We start from the raw sequence: 14,151 nt of genomic DNA on the forward strand, positions 1-14,151 counted from the left end.
AGGGATAGGCAAGTGGATGGCATTTAATGAGGGTGGGTGAAGGAGGAGATATTTGTTAAAACTTTTTTAATAAACATGAGGATTAATATTTAATCTTCATTAAATATTTTGAGTTGGGATTAGGGGTAGGAAATGATGGGATTAGCCTTTAATCAAAATTAAAGAAGGATTAGAAGATTTTGGAAGAGGTTAGTGGTCTTAAGGAAATTGGCCAAGTTTTGGGTAAAAAATAAATTTTTTATTTATTTTGAGTTTTTTGGTCAATTTATTAATTAAATAATTAATAAATAAGGAAATAATGTTTAAATAAGATTTAAACATTTTTGGGAGGGATTACTTAATTAAATATTTTAAATTAAGATAAAGGGATTTAATGGCATAAAAATAAATAAATTAATTAATAAATGATGATGTCATCAGGAATTTTTCAGAAAATAAAAATACTTTATTTTCTAAAGGTTTTTAGGTGTCTACAAAGAGAAGGAATCGTTTGAGGTCCAACTAGTTTCCAATTAGTGAAAAAACCTAATTTTTTCCCAATACCAGAAGTAGCATATAAGAACAACCCAACTAGAGCCCTATCTGTCATAACCGCTAAGGTAGTTATGGTTCAAGATGTTAGGAGATGTTACAATTGTAAGATTGGAGCCATAGGTGACATGGAAATGAGGGAAGCCTATGAGAAATGGTGTGAAAATAGAGTTTTAAAGGAAGAATATTAGATTGTTGAAAAGAAGGGTTTGGTGCGTGCCCTAGAATTCCCTATAGTATTCAAAATTGAATGGATCAGGTTAGTGCTTAGCAGAATACATGATGGAAGCTTATGGTTGGAGGATGGTCCAGTGAAAATTGCAAAGAGAATTTTACATAGAGTGATAGGGTACCCAACCCTAGATTTTCCAAAGACCCTTAGGAGTGATTCCAAGGAGGCAATTGAGAAGAACATTGGTGCTAAGTGGAACAAGAGAGGGATGACAATAGATACCATCCAAGACCCTCTTGTTGACTTTGTTATTAGGGTTATTGCATAGATATTCTACCAATCTAGCAAAATTAATAGTGTGCCTTTCATTGTAGTGGATGTTGGTTACAAATTGGTGAAAAAGGATCATACTTATGATCTTGCAAAACTGCAACTACAACAAATTAATGAGAATTTAGTTGTAGTTTGGAGAACTAAGGGAGCCCAATGCAAGTTTGGTGTTATTTTGATTTGTATATTCTTTTATGTGTAGAATGAATTTCCTTCTTTTGGTAAAGTAGTATGGAAAAAAAATAGGTCAATAATAGCTCAAGTTAATGAATACATAGAGTAGATGAGAGCTAATTTTGAGACCCTAATGACTAGCTATTTTGAAGAATTTAAGAAGACAATGAAGAAAAGGCTAAGAATACCTATTTCCTTAGTAGAGAAACATGTAAATGATGTATTCTTTCTTGTAGATATTGACTATACATACATTCAAGCTTCCATACCAAGAGTTAGATGGTTAAGACCTCTTGGTTATGTAATAAATATAGATGAGGCATCAACAACTATAACTACACTATTAGAAGAAGTGGACAAGAGTGCACCACATTTTAGAACCTATGATGTGGTCATGTCAAAGGTGGATATGGAGTTGAAGACTGTCTCCACCTTGAAAAGGAAAGATAAACTTGTGAAGAAATTAAAGGCCAAATTTGGTGAGGGAATGATAGAAGAAGAAGAAGGTGAAGAAGCTAAGGATGATGAAGAGGAACAAATGAGGAACCACTTGTTTTAACCCAAGGAATGGGGGAGGATGTAGAAGAAGAGGAAGGTTCCAAGAAGGAAGCACCCAAGGTTGAGCCAAAGAAAAGAAAATCACAAAAAAAACCAATTGCACAACCAAAGGGGAAGAAGAAATCAACAAAGCCAAGCCCAACCAAGCCAACTAGAAGGGCAGATACTAGGGCAAAAACCCAAGTGGCAAAAGGACAGGGGAAATAAAAAGAAACAAAGCAAGGAGGGCCTATATAACCAAAGAAGAGAAGAAAATATGTTTCACCTCCTAAATCAAGTGAAGAAAAGATAGAGTCTGATGATGAGCAATTCAAATTTGTAAGACGTTCTACCAAGTCTAAATTGTAAAATGTTTATAATAACATTTGAGATAATGCAAATTTAACTAGTGTAAAGACCATTGATTTTAATAAGTTGTTAAGGGAACAACAAAACATAGTGGAAGAATCCATCTACAGTATGATGGCTAAGTTCAAGACCACCCCACTTGAACTAGACAATTCAATGCCTAAGGAGCTAAGCTCCATTGTAGAGAATATATGGCATTACTACCTTAAAATGGAAAAGGAAATAAGAGAGTCTACATTGGCTCATGTAATGCGCAACCTAACTAAATGTCAAATAACCAAGGTTAGTAAGAAACATGGGAGCAAATCTGAGCCTAAATATAGAGCCTTTAGAATTTTACAAAATCAAATTGAAGATGTTCTGCAAAAGTCCACATAGATGTGGAAATTAATTAATGGATTGACTACAGTAAAGGAAGGGAAGGAAGATGCTTCGAAGGAAGAAATGATGAAGAAGAAGAGGAGAATGAGAAAGATGAGGGAAAAGAGAAAGAGAAAGAAGAAGAAACAATGGAGAAGACATAAGGTGAAGAGGCAACAAATGAAGAGCAGTAGCTAGAACAGAGTGTCTAAGACACCCAATTGCCACCACCAAGTCCTCCACATATAGAACCTATAGAAACTATAATTGTTAAGGATGTTCTTGACACCTTAGGTCAAAAAATCAATCCATTCACTACTACATTTAACATCATTTTTCGACCAAAAATTTTGACCATCAACTAAATAAATTTAGGGTTGTCGAAATGTAAAGGCAAAAATTTCATTTTTTTACATATAAGACCCTTGTTGGTCAAAATTTTGACCAACACAGGGCTTATACATCCACAAAGTTAAAAAAACATTTGCCCAATTATGTTTTTCGAGCTCGATTTCATTTGATGTTTTTGGAGCATTTTCACATGGTTTTCTCTGAGCCTAGTTTCATTTTAGGTTTTCTCCACCCACTTGATGAATGATGCCTACTAGCCCTAGGAATAATATGAAAGGGGGCCCTGCATTTCCATCAATATAGGGGGGTAGAATAGTAGTTCGAAACTCTTGATATTGTCTTTCTTTCATTCTTCCTGATGTGCTCGACTTCAAATGTTGTTCCATTCACGACCTCCAATCACACCTGCATCTTCGGTGGTCGAGAAGAGGGATTTCTCTTTGAGCATATTTCCATAGGTACATGTGTATTTTTGTTGTAGATTTTTATGATAATATTGAAGATGGAAGTGAATACTATTACGATCATTGTTATTTTTTATGCCAAAGTTCAGCCATTGTTGTGTAATATAAATGGGAGAGTCTCCGCTCAAGTGTTTTTTTCTCAGTGATTTTTGATGATAAGTGTTAAAAAGAGTCTAGTTGCAAAAAGAATGTAATGTACTTGTTGTTTCATTTTATTGAAAGTGTGTAGATGCAGATTTATCATTTGGAATGTTGGTCTATTGTAACAACTATTATACTTTTTTTTATAGTAATGAAAGAAAAGAAAGGAAATGTATATGAAGAAGCTGTAGTTGTAAAAGCTTAGAAGAAATAATAATGACAAATTTTTTGTTTTATAAATATATTTGTGTTGGTATCATATTTTTCTTGTATTTTTGTTTTAATAATACATAATTATATTGTATCATTTAGACAACAGTTTCATATTCAAAAAAAGAACAAAAAGAAAAAAAATTGAGTGTGTTTCTCTCTTCAACTCTAGAACATTCAACTTAAAAATCAACACATAAAGATAATAATTTGAAATTTGGTGTGTTTAGTGCTTGGAGTTGTACCCTCAATACCTAGTCCATGCGGGCTATAAAACATGATATTCATGTGATTCTATGTTAGATGATGATGATGATAATGAATAATCACCATCTAGTACTAGCTCATGTAGTGATAAAAGGTCTTCAATGCACCTCTAACTACAAGTATGCCATGGAAAACTTGTGATGGAGATGACTCCTCAAACTAATAGACTATCATGGAATTTTTTTGATGAAGATGACACCTACAAATGGGTGAACCCACAATAATGGGTTCCACTTTAGTGGGATGAACAAAAATGAAAAAAATTGCAAAATGAGAAATTGAGTTTACCAAATGTTCGCGTGAACACACTTATTGTGTTCACGCGAACTTTTTTTTAATCATGTTCGCACGGACATATTTCATATGTTCACGCAAACATATGTGATAAATATGTTCACACAAACATGATTTGCATGTTCGCGCAAAAATACGTTCACACGAACATGGCAACCGTGTTCGTGCAAATGCCATGTTCACACGAACATGCAAAATCACAAAAATTTAACCTTTTTTTCATTTTTTTTTTTTCTCTTTTGACTGCCATAATTGCAAGAGAATGATCTCCTACTATAAAATAAAAAATGTCAAAATGTGCTACTCAGAGCAAGCTTTCCAACGACTATAATTTTATTACATAATTTAATCATTAAGACTTTCAAATATGAGTTTAACTCATCATAGGTTCATTACCGATTGAACATCAACCGACTTTGACACCTCAGGAAAATTAGTAAATTAGGTCAAATTTTTTTTGAAAAATATGGAGGCACTGGCTTATTGAGATACCTTTCTATTCAAAAAAAAGAAAAATGGTTTGTGATAAACTGACTTCAAATTATTTGTGTCAAACGGAACATATGTCTGAATTACGATTCATGTCACTTCAAAACTTCATAAACTATACAATATTCAACCAAAATAAATCAAACCAAATGCATCCTCTGGATATTGATGTTACAAATCTAACATCGAAAGAATTACTTCATTATCATTTCTAGAAAAAAAGTTATGTGTGTCAAACAGAATGTCACTTTTTAAAATATTGAATTTTATCATGTACCACTTTTTGGAGGAGATAAAAAAAATTGACATAAATAATTTTTTTTTTTAGAATAAAAAATATGGTTACAAAGTAGGAACAAAGTACTCAAAATCACTAGTTTATGTCATCTTGAAATTATTTATAGTTTTGGAGATATAGTCACTTGAACGTGACGTTTGTTGCAAAAATATTGATTTCAGTGTCAAAATTGGTCAAAAAGTGGAACCCATTATTGTGGGATCACCCAAATACTGGACTATCTTCAAAAACTTATGATGAAGATGGCACCTAAATTTACTAGACTATAATTGAATTGATGTACTTTGGATCCTTCATCGAAAGTCTCTGTCATTTTGTTAGAAGATGATTTATCTTCTAGTTCAACCAAAAGAATCTCTCTCCTATATTTCAACATTACATTTAATTGTTGCATTGCAATTAGGTTTTCCTACAAGGGTTTCCATTTAGATGAATAACAAACTTGTTGGTGTTTTAAAACTACTAAGAAAAAAAATGCTTAATACCAAGATGACAATACTCACACAGTCTAAAGACTAACCAATTCTTATTATCAATTGTATGTGCACACCATTTGGGCCAAACTTCTATAAAACCAAGGGTGGTTTTCTACTCTTTTGGCTCTGCAAAACTAGGGTGGGTATACCCAGGGATGATACAAGATTGGGAAAACTGCATGAGAATTATCTTAGTTTCATTCTGATTCTCATCTCAAATTCTCCAATACATGTACACTTCTTGATACTTTAATAAACACATCCCATATAACAGATATGGCCAAAAATATTCTATAGGTTTGTAGATGTTCTCAGCAATAATGGCTAACTAAAGCTAAAACATTCCATGCAGACAAGTAGAGGCCAACTTTGAAGATCTATAGGAAATAAAAGTAAAGTTGATTATAATTCTGGATTTTGACAATCATGTGTGACACATTTCTCTTTCAGCTGTATTAAATTTGATCATTTCCTAATCCATTGGGGTTCAGAGTCTACTACAAATCTCTAGATCTAATTTGTTGCCTTACAACAAATTTTATTAGCAATTCTTATCAGAAATCATCATTCAAAGTCCTTTCCACTACTGTAGCAACCTTATCAAATTCATCAAAGCTTTTACTTAATCCATTGAATTAATAGCCATGATAAACAGATATACAACCTAATTGAACTGAATTCAATTGCACAAGCCTTTACTTATACAACATCAAGATAACCAAGTAATCAAAAGGATACAAAGTTCAAAAAGAACTGATATGGGGAGAGTTCATAATTTGTATTCATTTTTTTTGAAAATTGTATATAATTTACAATAGACTCAGAATGACCTTTAGAAAGAAACACAGTTCATTCTATATTCATGTATTCTCCAGATCCAACAGAGAAAATACATCACAAATTTTTGCTCAAAAATGGTGGACCAAAAATAGACTAAGTGTATCACTTAGCAAATAGAATTTGGACCTTTTCTCTTGCCCTAGAATTTCACTTATATAGTGTGAAATGCAACAATCTTTAGGCTAATAGAAACTGACAGGTGTCTTTTACAAGGAATATCTACATACAACTATCACAAAATGACAAAACTATGGGTAACAAAAGATATCAAAATCAAATCATTCCTTTCGGTGGGTCAGCTTCTGTTACATGTTCTAATTTTGCTGAGTTGGCTATTGATCTGATTCATCTTCATATGTAACTACTAAATTAGCCAACGATGAAGCTTGTTCTAATGAGGGCACATTAACCTCCACTTGTAGGCTTCCACCACCTTCATTCTGCATGGTAAGGACAACTTCTACCTTTTCCTTTTTTTTAATTGTATTGGCATCTTGTGGTCCCAGTTCTGCAACTAAAAGTGACAGGTTTTTCTTGTCTTCTTCTTCTGATTGGGTTTGAGTAGTGATGGTATCAATGATTTGGACTTCCTCACCCTGCACCTCATCACTGTCAGTTTTATCTACATCAAACTGTTCACTAGAAGGCATTTCTACCATCCACCTGTCAAATAATGTGTCATCTGGCCAATTGAATTCCAAAATATCCTTCTGTTTCTTTATTATATAATCAGCCTCATTATCAATATCAACAAATTCCTGTTTTAAAGAATCAAAGAATATTTTGGCTTTCACCATTTCTTCTGTTGTGGTGGCCCACCATGCATGCCCTATTTCATTTATGACTTGATTCATTCTTAAATAGAATAAATCATCAAGTTCCTTCACCCATTCCTCTTTGCTTTTCAAACTATTTTTCTTATCTAGGGCATGAGGAAATAAATTGAATTTTTGGCTCTTATATTTGTCTAAGTAGCCTATTATTATCTTCTGTAAATGTATCCTTTTTCTATCAAAATCAACAAGATCAGAAACAATGTCAAAGGTTTTATCAATCTAATCACGAGAATTATTTATAACAGATAGACACAATAAGGTTATTACTTTCTCCCTTCTCACCCATTTGTTCACAATAGGCTTTAGAGCCTCATCATCTACTTTTAACTCCTCCCAGATGTTAATCACCCTGGCCAATTGATCATGGATTAGTGGCCATTCAACCTTGTCTCCTAGATATGTAAGAGCTGTTCTTAGTTTATCTTCATATTTAGATTCCAGCTCTACATGTAAGGCCCACAGTTTACTCTTTTCTTCTTCAAAATCCTCAGCAGTGTAATACTGTGGCCCTTGGGGTGTGTCTGGTATTTCAATGAGGGGGGTAGATTTGAAAAGTTCAACATGGGGGCGAGGGTATGTTATTTTAGGCCTAGTGGATTTTCCCAGTAGCTTGTTCTCAAGCTCAACTCTCCTTTTTACCTCTTTATTGTAGGCATCCACAACTGCCTCATATTTACTTTGTAATTTAAACATTTCCTTTTCCTCCCTTTTAACAGTACCCAAGGAAAACTAAGAATAATCCACATTCATGTGGGCTGCCTGTATGTGTGAGGTATCAGCAACTCTCCTCACAATAATATTCCCTATCAGTCCTGAACCATCAGGCTGTGCTGATACAATCCTGGATCCTCTTCTTAATGACCACATAACAAGAGCAGCTTGATCATTACTAAAAGCAGTCCCTGCAAATTCCTTTTTATTTGGGTCTTGTAACTCTAGTCTATTAGAAACAGAGTTGAAAATCAATGCATCTGCAATATCCCAATTAGGAAACAATAGTATGTTAGAAGTTTTTACCATTTGCCTTCCCTCCTCAGGGGTAATGTTCTAGAATTCTTGCATCATTTGTTCCTTTATTTGGTTTTGGATGGAGGCTTCATCCATTTCTGGATGCTCTGTTTTCATGTTCTTACATCTTTCCTCAAAATTGTGGATGTTTGCCCTCCAAGCAAATTAATGGAAAGCCCTAGACCTTACAAAACTGTCATCTGACAAAAATTGCTAGCTGGCTTTTTCCAAAACAAGGTCCAATTCCCTTCCCTTAAAATCAGCTACAGTCAGCTTGAGGCTTGGCACAAGAGGTTCCCTTCATCGATCTCTTCTTGAGTGACAAAAACTCCCCCTTGTGATCCAATTTGTTCAATTTGCTCAATAGTGAGTTGATCCTCCTCGGTTCTCAAAGGGGTCTGTGAAGGTGAATACTCATCAACATGACAATCCTCCTCTCTTATTATTTTTCTCCTCTTAGGGGAGGGCTCAATAGGCCTCTCTTCCAAAACTCTACTAGTGGACTCAATTATTTGTTTGGCTTTGTCCACTGTATTCTTTTTATTTTGAACAATAGTATATCCTAGCCTTTTTTGGATAGTTAATTGACCTACCCTTATATTGGGAGTAAAACCCAATCTTCTCATTACTTCCCTAGCCTTATCCGGGCAGAACCTAATAAAGAATTGCTTCTTTTCATTCATTGCCTCTATTATTTCAGGAAAATTATTCATAAGTTTTCTCATCTTATCTACATTTGTAACTGCATTGTTGAAAGGACTATAATCTGGATCAAAACAATGAATGAAATCCAAAATTTTAGAAAAGACTTTCCACTTTTCTTTCCTAGTCTCTTGCTCCTACAAGGAGTACTCATTCCTTATTAAGTCTTCAGGAAAATAAAATTCATGCTCAATTTTACAAAGCTTAATTCTCTGCCTCAGAGCCAAATGATAAAATCCTTCAGAATCACAAAAATAAGGATGGGAAGTGGCCATCTTATAAGGATTCAAAATATTATGCAGAGAAAGCCAACCTCCTTTTTTGATTACAAAATGATGAGCCACTTTGCAAGTAGGAAAAATTGACCCCTTTTGTCTTTTCAATAGAAGGGCTTCCTCCACTCCTCCCAGCTGCCACAATATCTCAGCAACTCCTACCTTAAAAGGCACTTGGTAGGGTAGTACGTGAGGGCTTCCTTTAAAACCATATATTCTAAATATAGTAGAAATAGAATATGGAATGACATCTCCCCAATTATGTGAAACTTTCAAACCACTTGGGTTGTCCATAGGCCTAATGAGATTCATTAATGCTTTGGGGATTCTGGTATTGTCCCTTAATAGGAGGCATCTTAGCTTTGAAGCGAAATACCTATCAAACCTGACAAAACTGGCATTCTCTGCATCCCAAGTCATATCTGCACTCCACAATTGAACTGGTAATGCTTCCCCACTCTCTTCTCTGTCTAATTCCATTTCTTTACTAAAATATGTTACTCTGTTGAATAAGAACATGTGCATTAACAAAGAATAATGGCCAAAAGTTTTTTCCACCTTACCCTTAGCAATTCAAATCAGTCCAGTGTGAATCTCCTCAGCTAAGTAAGAAGCAAAATCAAAAATTATATCCACACCAAAAGAGGAAATTTGAGTAATCATATACATAAAATCCACAGGCATGAACTCTTCTTCATCTCTCCCAAAAACTTTACACAAGGACCTATATATTTCTATAGCCCTAGAATTGAGGTATGCCCTTTTGAAAGGCTCCTAGAGGATGCTGTTATTGTTGGCAGTGTTCCAATTCTACCTATGTGTGTGCTCAACACTCCTTGCCTAACTGCATCTCTCTTAGACATATACTCATTTTCTAACCCTTTCAAATCAATGGGCACATGATAATCAGTGACAGGCCCTAAATTGAAAACTTCCCTAATCTCCTCTGCGCTAATTGTAATCAAGATTTCACCATCAGTTCTCCTCACTACCCTAAGGGCTTGGTCATAATTCTTAGCTACAGCTTCCAAAAGATCATAATCCATGAAAACAATGGGAACCACCATTTTCCCTAGACCAAAATTCTAGATGTTGGCATGTGGGGCAAAAATGTTCCTCTCTGAAAACTATTTTTTGAATAAAACAAGACCAGTCTGTGAAGTTGTTGCATCCCTAACCTAGTTTCCTTTTTCATATAGCCCATTTGCTATTTTTAGCCTAGGGTTTAATGAAGTTAGCCTCTTAACTTCTATAGTTTCAACAGTGGAAGAAGGGAGCAGTTCAAGAAAATCATCATGGACATTCCTATCCAAATAGTTCTCTTGACCAGAAAATGCTTTCTATTTTGGAGCCATTTTAATTAACTCTCGAAGGAGTTGAAATAGCAGGAGGAATATAATGCAAGCACTTACTTTGAATTTCACTCTAGTTCTTCTCAGTGTTACTGCAATCTTTCTGCGAACAAAGTACTTCACAATCTTACCGAATCCAGCATGGTCTTCTCAACAACTGTTTCTTCTTAGAAATGCTCTAAATCTTTGTTCAAGTACGATGGAATTAAAAAAATCTTCTATGTTATACTCTATTTTTCTTCACATGTGAAGCTTTCATCTCTCATAAATGCACAGGGTGGCATCATCTTCTATATTCAAATTTACACCATGGATTTACGAAAAATCCTACAATCCAGGGATGCAAGCAAAGATGACTCATGTTCCTCTTGACAAGCTGGCAGTCAACCCAATGAAAATTTTCCATGTGTACCTTTCCTTCATTGTTGATGCCTCTGAACTGGACCACAGAACTTTGAGGACATGTGTCACTTAGGCGCTATCTCGCTATACATAAAGAGTGAGCACCTTGCCATAGCAAGATAGTGCCCGTCATTGATCCTGATTTGATCATGCGGATGACATTTGATGCATTGCTCAAAAGAAATATGGTGGGCCCCTTGTCACCATGTCGCTATTCGTAACCTTCATGCAACTTTCCATAGAGAGATAGCGACGATCATGGATCTAAGATAGATCTGAAAATCAATCTTTCATATATTTTGTGAACAGGGCATGGGTCCAATCATTGATGATGTGATGAAATCCTGGCTATATTATCTGCTGCTTGGGGCCCATATTTTTTTATTTCTCGGCCGGGTGCTATGTCACTAACGGTGAGAAGAACAAGTTCCTGATAGCGACACAACGAATCTTGGTGTCTTTTCTTTTCTTGGGGTATACGTGTAGCCCATTAGATGCCAGCGTGTTCCAAAGCTTTATAATTGATATCTGATGGAGTACTTTCTAGGACCCACTTACTCTAAAAAGTTTCCGCAGTACTACTTTTTGTTTGGGCACTATGTCGCTAATGGCGAGAGACACCAATTCTTCGATAGCGACATAGCAATTTTTGGTGACTCATCAAAATTCAGGGTCAGAAAGATAAAGGCGAGTGAAGTCATAGCTACCCTTGTTAATGCATCTGACACATAATAAAACAACACATGCACCACGCAGCCTAAAAAAACTTACGATCATCAAAAAAATTTAAAAGTGACTGCTGGCCATTATTTTTGGTGAAGGCTAATGGCGAAGTGCCCAATTTCTTCGATAGTGACAAAGCAACTAATTGAAAAAGCTAAGATTTTTGTTGACACCTTTTGTACCTCAATGTTGTAATTCCTTTTCAGGTTCTGACATGTCTATTGTAAACGTGATGAAATATCTTTGAAATAATACAATCTCTGGTCATCGTATTTCCACTTGATGGTACCACTTTTCAACTTAGTGGTGGTCGCTATGTCGCTAAGGGTAAAATACTTGTATCTTTTCATAGCGAGATAGTGATTGTCGTAGATCTTTTAAGGATTGGGCGGTCAGAAACACAAAAGAAAAGATGTGACTCAGGGTGCAAAAAGTTTGAAAAGGATGGGAATCTTTGCATATTTTTAGTTTCGCGCCTGAAAAATTTAAAAGAAAACAAGACCTAGGGTTTCGACAAAAATTTTCTTTAAAGACCTACAAAATATGACTTGGCTAGAAACCCTATTCACCATAGATGGATCCCAATCTGAATTCTTCTATACCTTGGACAAAGGAATTCGATTATGCAAAAATTTAGACCAAAAAAACTATCATGGAAAAATTGTGACGAAGATGCCACCTGCAACTATTAGACTATCATAGAAAAATTGTGATGAAGATGACATTAAAAACTATTGGACTATCATGTGTACAAGTCACAAAATGATTCCAACATATGAAATTAAGTGTACTACATAGGATAGTGATGACTGAATTTCCATGCCCTCCAAATTTGGTGGTTGTTACATTTATACCAATTTCATTTGTGGGATACACACTCTTTAAATACTCCAGGTAATTCTTGAGTGCGGATGTTTCAATTCCTTAGTGTCAAAACTTGAATATATTTCATGCTTATCATTTCCAACATCATTTAAATAATTGTTCCCTTTGACAGCGTCAAAGAGTGTATATATACAATATTTTTGAAGTTGTTTTGTGCTAAATGAACCTTTTGTGATCAAGTCTTGTAAATATATTAGTTGGTACAACTGTATATTTCTTACTGGCTTTGTACTAGTACCCAAGATTAACATTGATGACATTAGTAGAATTCTGTAACGCCCCGCCAAGGGATCCAAAAGAATTAACCTAAAGTTTCACTAAGTTTGCTAAACATTTTTTTTTTAAAAGTAAGAAAGTATAACATACACATCAAACACATAGTAGCGGAAGCAATAACATGTAATCATCGACAAACATACATAGCAAGTTACATTTCTTAAAGATCCCGAGACGTTGAGTCACATTTAAATTTAATTAATTCTAAGTCTAACAACTATCACATACATATGAAAGAAGAATCAGAAAGTCCCATGTCCATAATATACATTTGTTCCGAATGCCTCTCGGCAAATTAATTCGAAATGCTCAATCATCCACTGTACATGTCACAGGGTATGAAAGGCTTAAAAGAATATACATATGTAAAGATAAAGATACAACATCCTCAAATCCTTGATACAAAGTACAGTAAAAATATATGAAACTATTCCCATACATGATACACCAATACATCCATAATGATAAAACATCTATCATAAAATCTAACCATCCATCATAATAATCCAAGAATATAGTGAAGGTAAATGCCAATCATGAAAACTCTAGCCACGGTGACCACGGAATGGATCTCAATGGTAAGAGTAAAAGCACTACCACCTGACCGCGTGGAACCTAAATGGTCCACTCCCACCGCGTTGAGGAGATAGTCTCAAGTCCCAAATAGGATAACAAAACATATAATCATAAATACTCTCTAAGTCCAAGAAATCCTATAAGTATGCTAACTCAAGGGTTCCTAAAAAGATCGACATCTAAATCCCAGAGGTACCACAAGACACGTAGGAAACCTAATATGCAAGCAGGAAAGTGTCATCGTAAAAGTCATGTAGAAGTTACCCGAGCAATCCCTTAGGAATCTCGGGTCCCTACTGATCCTGCAGCCACTAGTATCCTCTTGTAATGATGAGGCCTACTATGGAATGCAAGGTTGTAACCAAGCGTTCTCTCTACCCCATCCTAGTCTATACTAGCACTCAAGGCATGGGAGAGAACATACAATTATCTTGTTAGGTTCATTTTCTCTCATTTAGTGTAAATGTTTTCACTTATTAAAAATGACTTACAATGGGTTTCTCAAGGCAGCCTCTTAGGGCTCTGACCCCCATTGCAAGCCACTTCCCGACTCTACACATAGATAACCTACCCTAGCTCATGAACTCATAAATCAAAGAATCATAATAAAACCACCTCAGTCCTATACAAGCAACTGAAAAACATCATAAAAGATAATCCACAAAATTACATCAGTTCTTCATGAGCAACAAATAATATCAAATAGTAATCATATGATCACAACAGTTCTCTATCAGCAACTGAAGGCATCAATGATAAGTCACAAAATCCAATGGTTCTTCAATGAGCAACCAGAAAGTAATACAAGTATAA

Source organism: Cupressus sempervirens, chromosome 11, assembly GCF_028749045.1.
Source record: "Cupressus sempervirens isolate cs-2001-9-10 chromosome 11, ASM2874904v1, whole genome shotgun sequence".
NCBI lineage: Eukaryota > Viridiplantae > Streptophyta > Pinopsida > Cupressales > Cupressaceae > Cupressus > Cupressus sempervirens.